The sequence below is a fragment of the Musa acuminata genome, chromosome BXJ2-11 (genome assembly GCF_036884655.1).
Source record: "Musa acuminata AAA Group cultivar baxijiao chromosome BXJ2-11, Cavendish_Baxijiao_AAA, whole genome shotgun sequence".
NCBI lineage: Eukaryota > Viridiplantae > Streptophyta > Magnoliopsida > Zingiberales > Musaceae > Musa > Musa acuminata.
This window is the reverse complement of record NC_088348.1, coordinates 4,585,890-4,592,846: the sequence shown is the minus strand read 5'-3', so window position 1 is coordinate 4,592,846 and position 6,957 is coordinate 4,585,890. Positions and strand designations below refer to the sequence as shown.

At 41.6% G+C, this 6,957-nt stretch overlaps 1 pseudogene; it reads right to left on the bottom strand.

Moving 5' to 3' along the window:
• Window positions 1–3,075: 3,075 nt before the first annotated feature.
• Window positions 3,076–5,983, bottom strand: LOC103970504 (BTB/POZ domain and ankyrin repeat-containing protein NPR5-like; annotated as a pseudogene).
• Between the last annotated feature and the right edge of the window lie 974 nt (window positions 5,984–6,957).

Genomic DNA, 6,957 nt, shown 5'->3' with positions numbered 1-6,957 from the left:
CCTCTCTTGTGGTCAAATTTCTTTCTTAGCATTCTCTTCCACCATCAATAATGTCGATCAATTTTTTTTGCTAAATTTGTGGATGTTTAATAAGATGAGTTTAAGAAGTACTCATGCATTGCCACTATATATTAATTAAATTGTATCTCCGAGATCTGAATATGTAATTCCTAATTTGTCATGAATTTGATGTAACAAATGTTGCCTATATATTGTTTGACTTTTATATTTGTTGCTGATCTAACCACAGATATATTCTTGTTTATGGTTTTCCATTCCTCTAGCTTTTTTCTTTGACATAAGGTAGATTCTATTGAAGACATCATTTGAGAGCAAGAAATTGATGGATCTTTTGAACATTTTACATATATTAGACAGAAAAAACAAGAATTACTAGTACCATGAAATTCCTGATAGTGCATGAAACTTTCCTGCCTTGAAAAATTGGCTCTCAACTTTGTAGAGTTGGTGATAAGATAAGATAAACTTGTGCTTGTTCCTCACTATTTCAAGATTTTATCCATTGCACGACTAAATAAAGATGAGAACTGCAACTAAAAGTTTCCGAGATCATCCAGTAAATGTTGGAACCAAAAATTAGTAACATCATCTTTTAACACAAACCTGTTTTGATGCTTATTTCTGCATGCAAGTGGATGATGATCCCTGTCATTAGCTTTGTATTAAATGATCAAATGCACAATAGGCATACAAGTACATATAGCAATAAGAGTCATCCAAGTGCAACAAGATATCATACTTCTCATTTTGTTTAAGATAGATTTCTGTTTCTTTAGGGCTAAACAATTTCAAATTCAGTGTGCATTCTTCTAAAAATGTAGATTTTACCTGAATGAATGCAGAGGAGCTACCAATCCAGAGATTAAAACAAGCATGATTTGTCAGAGATTTTACCCGAATGATTTCGCTCGAATGTAGTTTTCGCTAAAATGATAGAAGAGAAAAATCTTAATGTAGATGCTTAATAGAAGAGAAAATCTTATATAAACAGCAGTATATGCTTCCTGCATTCATCATTCTCCCAAATTATGCGCTTTCTTATGGCCAAAGAAATATTCAAATAGAATCCTTTTAGTGTCAATCTAATGGTATTCTGTTGGTTAATCATCTTTGACAAAAATCAGAAATTTCCTGTATAAACAACATATGTTGCTAAGCATGAAACATCACTTGATCTTTCTTACACAAATAGATAGCACTTCTTGTTATCTATAGCAGTACATGAATGAAAACACAATGAGTAATTTTCCTCCCTTGTAGGAATCTAGTAGTCTTCATTTGTTTAATCATCTATTTAATATATCTGATAAATATTGTCTTCAGACATTTCAGTCAATAGTTGAATGGTCATTTACACTAGTAACATCATTTATCAGATGATTGATCATTGCCGAAACAAAAGTTATCAGGTAAGATGATTGAACCCTAGAAGAAATTTATGATTCAACCAAGAGAATAAACTCAACATCAATTATGTAAATGAATGCTGACATGAAATTTTCTTAGGAAGGACCTCCATTGTACACCTTCTACCATGTGTTACTCATCGGCATAGTTTTGTACTGGTGGTGCATAACATATAGAAAAAAAGCTGATGAGGAATTTAAGAGGATAAAACACACATATATATTACATCTAAAGCATTAAATATTTGTTTGCACTGACAAATTTAGTAAGCTAAAAGGCATTCAAAGACAGAACATGTTAAAGAAAGTAAAGGGACAAATATTAAGGATGTAGATTTCACATATTACATTAATTATAGGCCTATCCCTATAGTATTAAGAATGTGTATTGTAGAATCAATATTATGAAGAAATAGGACTATCCCTCATATGTAATTTAAGAAATACAAAAAATGTATTCTTGGATACTTTGGAATGAAACTAGTGATCAATGACAAGATAGGAACTAAAGGTCAGAACAAAAAATGAAATAGGTCACAGAATTGGTTGCAAGTAGACATATAGTTTAGGGGCCACACATTTATACATGCACTTTCCATTAAACCTATGGCAGAAGAAGTCATAAAGTGTTATCATATATAGTTCACTGTTTACTTTTAGTTTTACACTACTAGCAATAACTTGAATCCTGTGTTCATACACCAGATTTCTAAATCAGGAGGAACCAAAGATAAATGCTTGATGTGAATCTCCTTCTTCTTGTTCTGGCGGACAGAACCTTGCGGTGAAAAGGAGTAGGCTTTATGTGAGAGGAGCTTTACCTTGGAAAAGGAAGAAAACAAACGACAAGGAGTAATGGGCAAGTTGAAACATCTAGGAAAAAGGCATGATGTAGCTAAGACCAGCACAGGAGCATACTATAAGTTCATCACACAGAATGTACAGAAAAGGCTTCTCCAAGAGAAGACTGTTTTGAACCTCGAAAGATACTGAAACGGAAGATGAGGAGTACTGCCACTGTTTGAGTAAAACAATAAGGCATACTCAGTGTTGCACTCGTGCAAGCCAAGAGTAACTTTTTGTCTACGGCTGAGTGATCTCTTTGGCTATTCTATGGTGTGTAGAAATGTGTAGCATTCAAAGCGTTGGAACAGGAAAGAAATGCTCAAACTGTTGTGGAGGAGACATCTCATTGCCTTCACTTGGATGTTGCCCGGTGCATATATATCCAAACAAAGTTACCATAGGAAGACCAAGCACACCCAGTGAAAGTGATCTTTGAATGGGGGAACCCACGAAGCTACAGTTTCTAACTATTGCAGCACATAACCTACCGAAATAGCATACTGCACTAAGTGCAAGAGAACAGCAACTTGCATTTAAACATATGTGTGTTGTGTGTGTGTGTCTATATATATATATATATAGAGAGAGAGAGAGAGAGAGAGAGAGAGAGAGAGAGAATTGGTCAGGAGGAAGGGAAAAAAAAGATCGTGAAGATGATGCTTTAGAGAAGCAAACGAGAATAAAGGTTTGGGGGAAGTCAGAAGGTGAAGGGATTGATGACCTGCGTCTTCTTCGTCGTTCACAGCTCACTTTGATTCGCGTCGACTCCCTCTTCAGCCAATACACTAAAAGAATCAGGAAGAACCAACAATCCAAAGAGGGTACTAATTGATTTCTAGATGCAACTAGACAATGCGCATTAATGCTACAAAACGACATGGTCTGTGTAGAACCTGATACACCACAGTGATTGAGAGATAAGGAAATGGAATGGTCTCTCCTGCACAACCTCGATTCCTCTTTTAAATTTGACTCCCTTGACTTGCAGTAGATATTAGATTAGATAGAGAATGATGCAATTAATGAGACAGATAGTAGTGAGACATGAAGTTCTTTCAAGCTTACAAGGCAGCGGTCGGGAGATTGGCCAGTGCCGCCGTTGCCACCACCATCTTGGGATCTCCTGCTGCTGTTATCTTTGACTTCGTTACTCATTTAGCACCCCAAATTGTGCCGCCACAGTCTCAGATTCAGATGTAAGGCTAAGAATGGTACTGTTTGACCTATTTGCGCCGCAAGTGCTGATTCTGGGTTCATCACGGGTAGATGTCCGAGTGATGATGGCTGCCACCGCCGCCACTGTAAGCCTGCTCACGGGACATTACGAGTGCCGCCGACTGGACTAGCTCGAGGCAAAGCCTAAGCTTGTTCGGCTCGATGTGCGATAAGCCCGGGACAGCACCTTTGAACAGGAACTCAGAAGTGAGGCTTCGGAGAATGTCCAGCGGAGTTACCCCGTCGACGGTGCGGACGTTGGGATCGGCATGGTGGTCGAGGAGGACGGCCACCATGTCAGGGCACACCATCTCGGCGGCTATGTGGAGCGGCGTCTTTCCAGTGGTTCCGGCACGGCAATTGACGTCGGCTGCGCCGAGTTCGAGGAGCGCCTTCACGACCTCCCGGCTACAGTTCTCGACGGCGTAGTGGAGGGCGAGCGCATCGTCGAGGTTGAGGCCCTCCCCCATGACCATCAGCTTGACGAGCTCGACGTCGGAGGAGTCGAGTGCACGGCGCATTCGGCGGATCTTGTGGTGGTCGTCGAGCTCAATGGAAGGCCCAGCGACTTCAAGAGTCTGGTGGTGAGCGAAGGAGGAGAAGCGGGCGAGGGAGGACTTGAGACGGATCTCCTCGATCTTAGCCACGACGTCTATGGGCAGGTGCTTCGCGAGCACCTCGGGAGGGAGGCCGGACTTGGCTACGAGGTGGGAGCAGGTGGTCCAGAGCTGGTGCATGTCTTGCTTTCTCGACGCGATTAAGACCTTCATCACGTCTTCGATCGATGCATTCTCCACTATGCTAATCAATTGCTTCTGCACCCAAGAATAGCAAAGATGTGTACAATATTTAGGAGCTCATTTCATCAACAATAATGGAGGAAAAAGGAATCTGCTGATCATGACAATGTTGATTGTCAATAGTATACAACAGTGGGGAAAGGAGATTCAGGTTTTGTCTGCATAAAATATAGAAGGGATAGGAACAGGGAGAGAGAGAGAGAGAGGTGGTGTTTGGATTTAAGAGCAATGGGGAGGCCCTGCAATCCAAGAAATGAATGGGATTGTGGATGTAATAGGACAAGTGAGGATGCATCATTGGGAAAGGGAAGGGAAACCCTAATGTAGGTTGGTGTATGGCTTTGCTAGGTGAAAGATGGTCCGATGCGGCTTTGAAGGAGACAGATGACACTATGCCATACTGCTGCAAAGGTGCTGTTAACACAGTAAGAGGAGGGAAGGAATTCGAGAAGAAGCGAAGCAAACAGTGGAAGGAGATGTCATCACAAAAAGAAAGAAAAGCACATCACATCACTAGTAAATGTAACAAAGATGAGAAGGGAAAAAAAAGATGAAGGAAGCAACTGGAACTCATCCTACAATAAAGATTCCACTCCATTTGAGAGGGGGGTGGGGGGTGGGGGGTCGAGGGAGATGAAGGCTGAGCCCGCAATAAAGTCCCTATGAGATGTACCAACTTGGGATCGGATCGAGAGAGAGAGAGAGAGAGAGAGAGAGAGAGAGAGAGAGAGAGAAAGAGAGATCTGTGGCGGACCTGAGCGAGAAGCATTAGCTGCTCGACCCCGAAGGACCGAGCAGCAGCGAGAGTGTCGAGGGCGAGGTCGACGGCGGCCGTGCAATGGGTGTGCCAGCAGCCGCGGTCGCTGCAACCGGGGCGGAGCTCGTGCTTCTGCGGCACCAGCGAGACCTGGCCGCTGTAGAGGAACTGCAGCACGACCAAGAACACCTCGTAGCTGATGGAATTCACCCCGATCACGCCGCCGGTCGCAGGGGACGCGCCACTCCGGGGGGAGCTGCCGCCAGAAAGAGACAGCGAGCTGTGCTGGGATTGGTGGTGGAGGAGGAAAGGAACGTTCTGCGAGGGAGGGTCAGCTCCACAGAAGAGGTTGCGGAAGAAAAGGCTGCGGGCGGCGAGGACGCAGCGGTGGGCGTGGACGAGGCGCCCCTCGACGCTGAAGGTGACATCGCTGAAGGCCTGCCCGTTGATGAGGAGGTTGAGGTAATCCACGGAGAGGGACTTGAGGGACTCCTCCATGCCTGTTACCCTCTCTCTCTCTCTCTCTCTCTCTCTCTCTCTCTCTCTCTCCTGCTGTCCTAGTTCGGTGAGTGGGCTCTGCCTCCTCAAGGTCACGCTCTCTCTTTAAGGTTCAGATGCATCAGATGAAGTCTGGAAGAGAAAATTTTGTCAGAGATGAGAAGAGAGGGAAAGAAGAGACACCAGTGATAATGGCAAGCGAAGCTTCTCCCCATGAACTCATAGTATTCCCTTGATCTCTTCATCTGAGCTCCTCCTCCTCCTCCTGCACCATCCCTGTGTTTGTGGTGGATTGAGATTTTTCTTTCATCAATTTTCTTTTCTTTTTGTTGATTTTAGGAAGACAGAGAGAGAGAGGGGGAGAGGAGGGGGGAGAAAGAAAAGAGAAGGCAATATGTGTGGTTGTGGTGGCGATGGAGGGGATGAGTTACTAAAATAATTGAGCTCGTAAAAAAAGCGTAATATGGATGGAGATATTGTGACATGAAATGATTGACCTCCGTTGGTCGCATTTATTACGCCACTGCCACTGCCACCACCTAGAACGATTAAATGGATTCTTATATTGTTTATGGGCACCACCTTCGTACCTTTAATAAATTGCCTGATCAAAAGTCCTAATCACGAAACCGATGGGATAAAGCTTCTCCACAATCTAAGAAGACCTACTTATACTGGCAACAATCACAGCGAAGAACCATATCTTCCGTGTAACTTGTATGCGCTTCATAAGGAATACTCAAGAATGAAAATTAGTAATAAAATAATGAATAAAACATATATAATTAATTATATATAGAGAGATATATTTAATATCAAAGCTTGTGAGATTGAAAAAGACATATGTACAAAAATCGTTGGCGTTAGGCGATGCTTACGAATATTATAAGAATTTTTTATTTGTTTGAAGATTTGTAAGTGTACTTGCTTTTGAAATATGTATCGAATTCCATGATTACTATAATTTTTGGTATATAATGGCCATGTTATTTCACTATTTTTAAAGGATTTAATCACCATTAAATACAAAAAAAATGATTATGGGACACAAGAAAGATTCAACTTGTTTGCCTCTTAAATATACTTAGGCAAACAAATGATTTTTAGCTTCCTTCTAATAATGATTGATTTCTTCAACATAATATTTGAGGATGCCATACAATTAGTAAGGAGCATTATTTCTCTTTTAATGATGAATTATAAAACAGGATTTAGCTTTTGCACATTTCGGAAATACTAAGTTTCACTGCCTTTCTAAACTATTGCCTTGTAAATGGAAGTTTCTACTTCTACACCTTCAGACAAAATTCTACCATTAGTTTCCTTCAAAACAATTCCTTCTCTTTCTAAACCGGATTTCTTTGTTTTCTTCCATCACATACGTAAACATAGTAATATTTTTTCCCATTTTGTA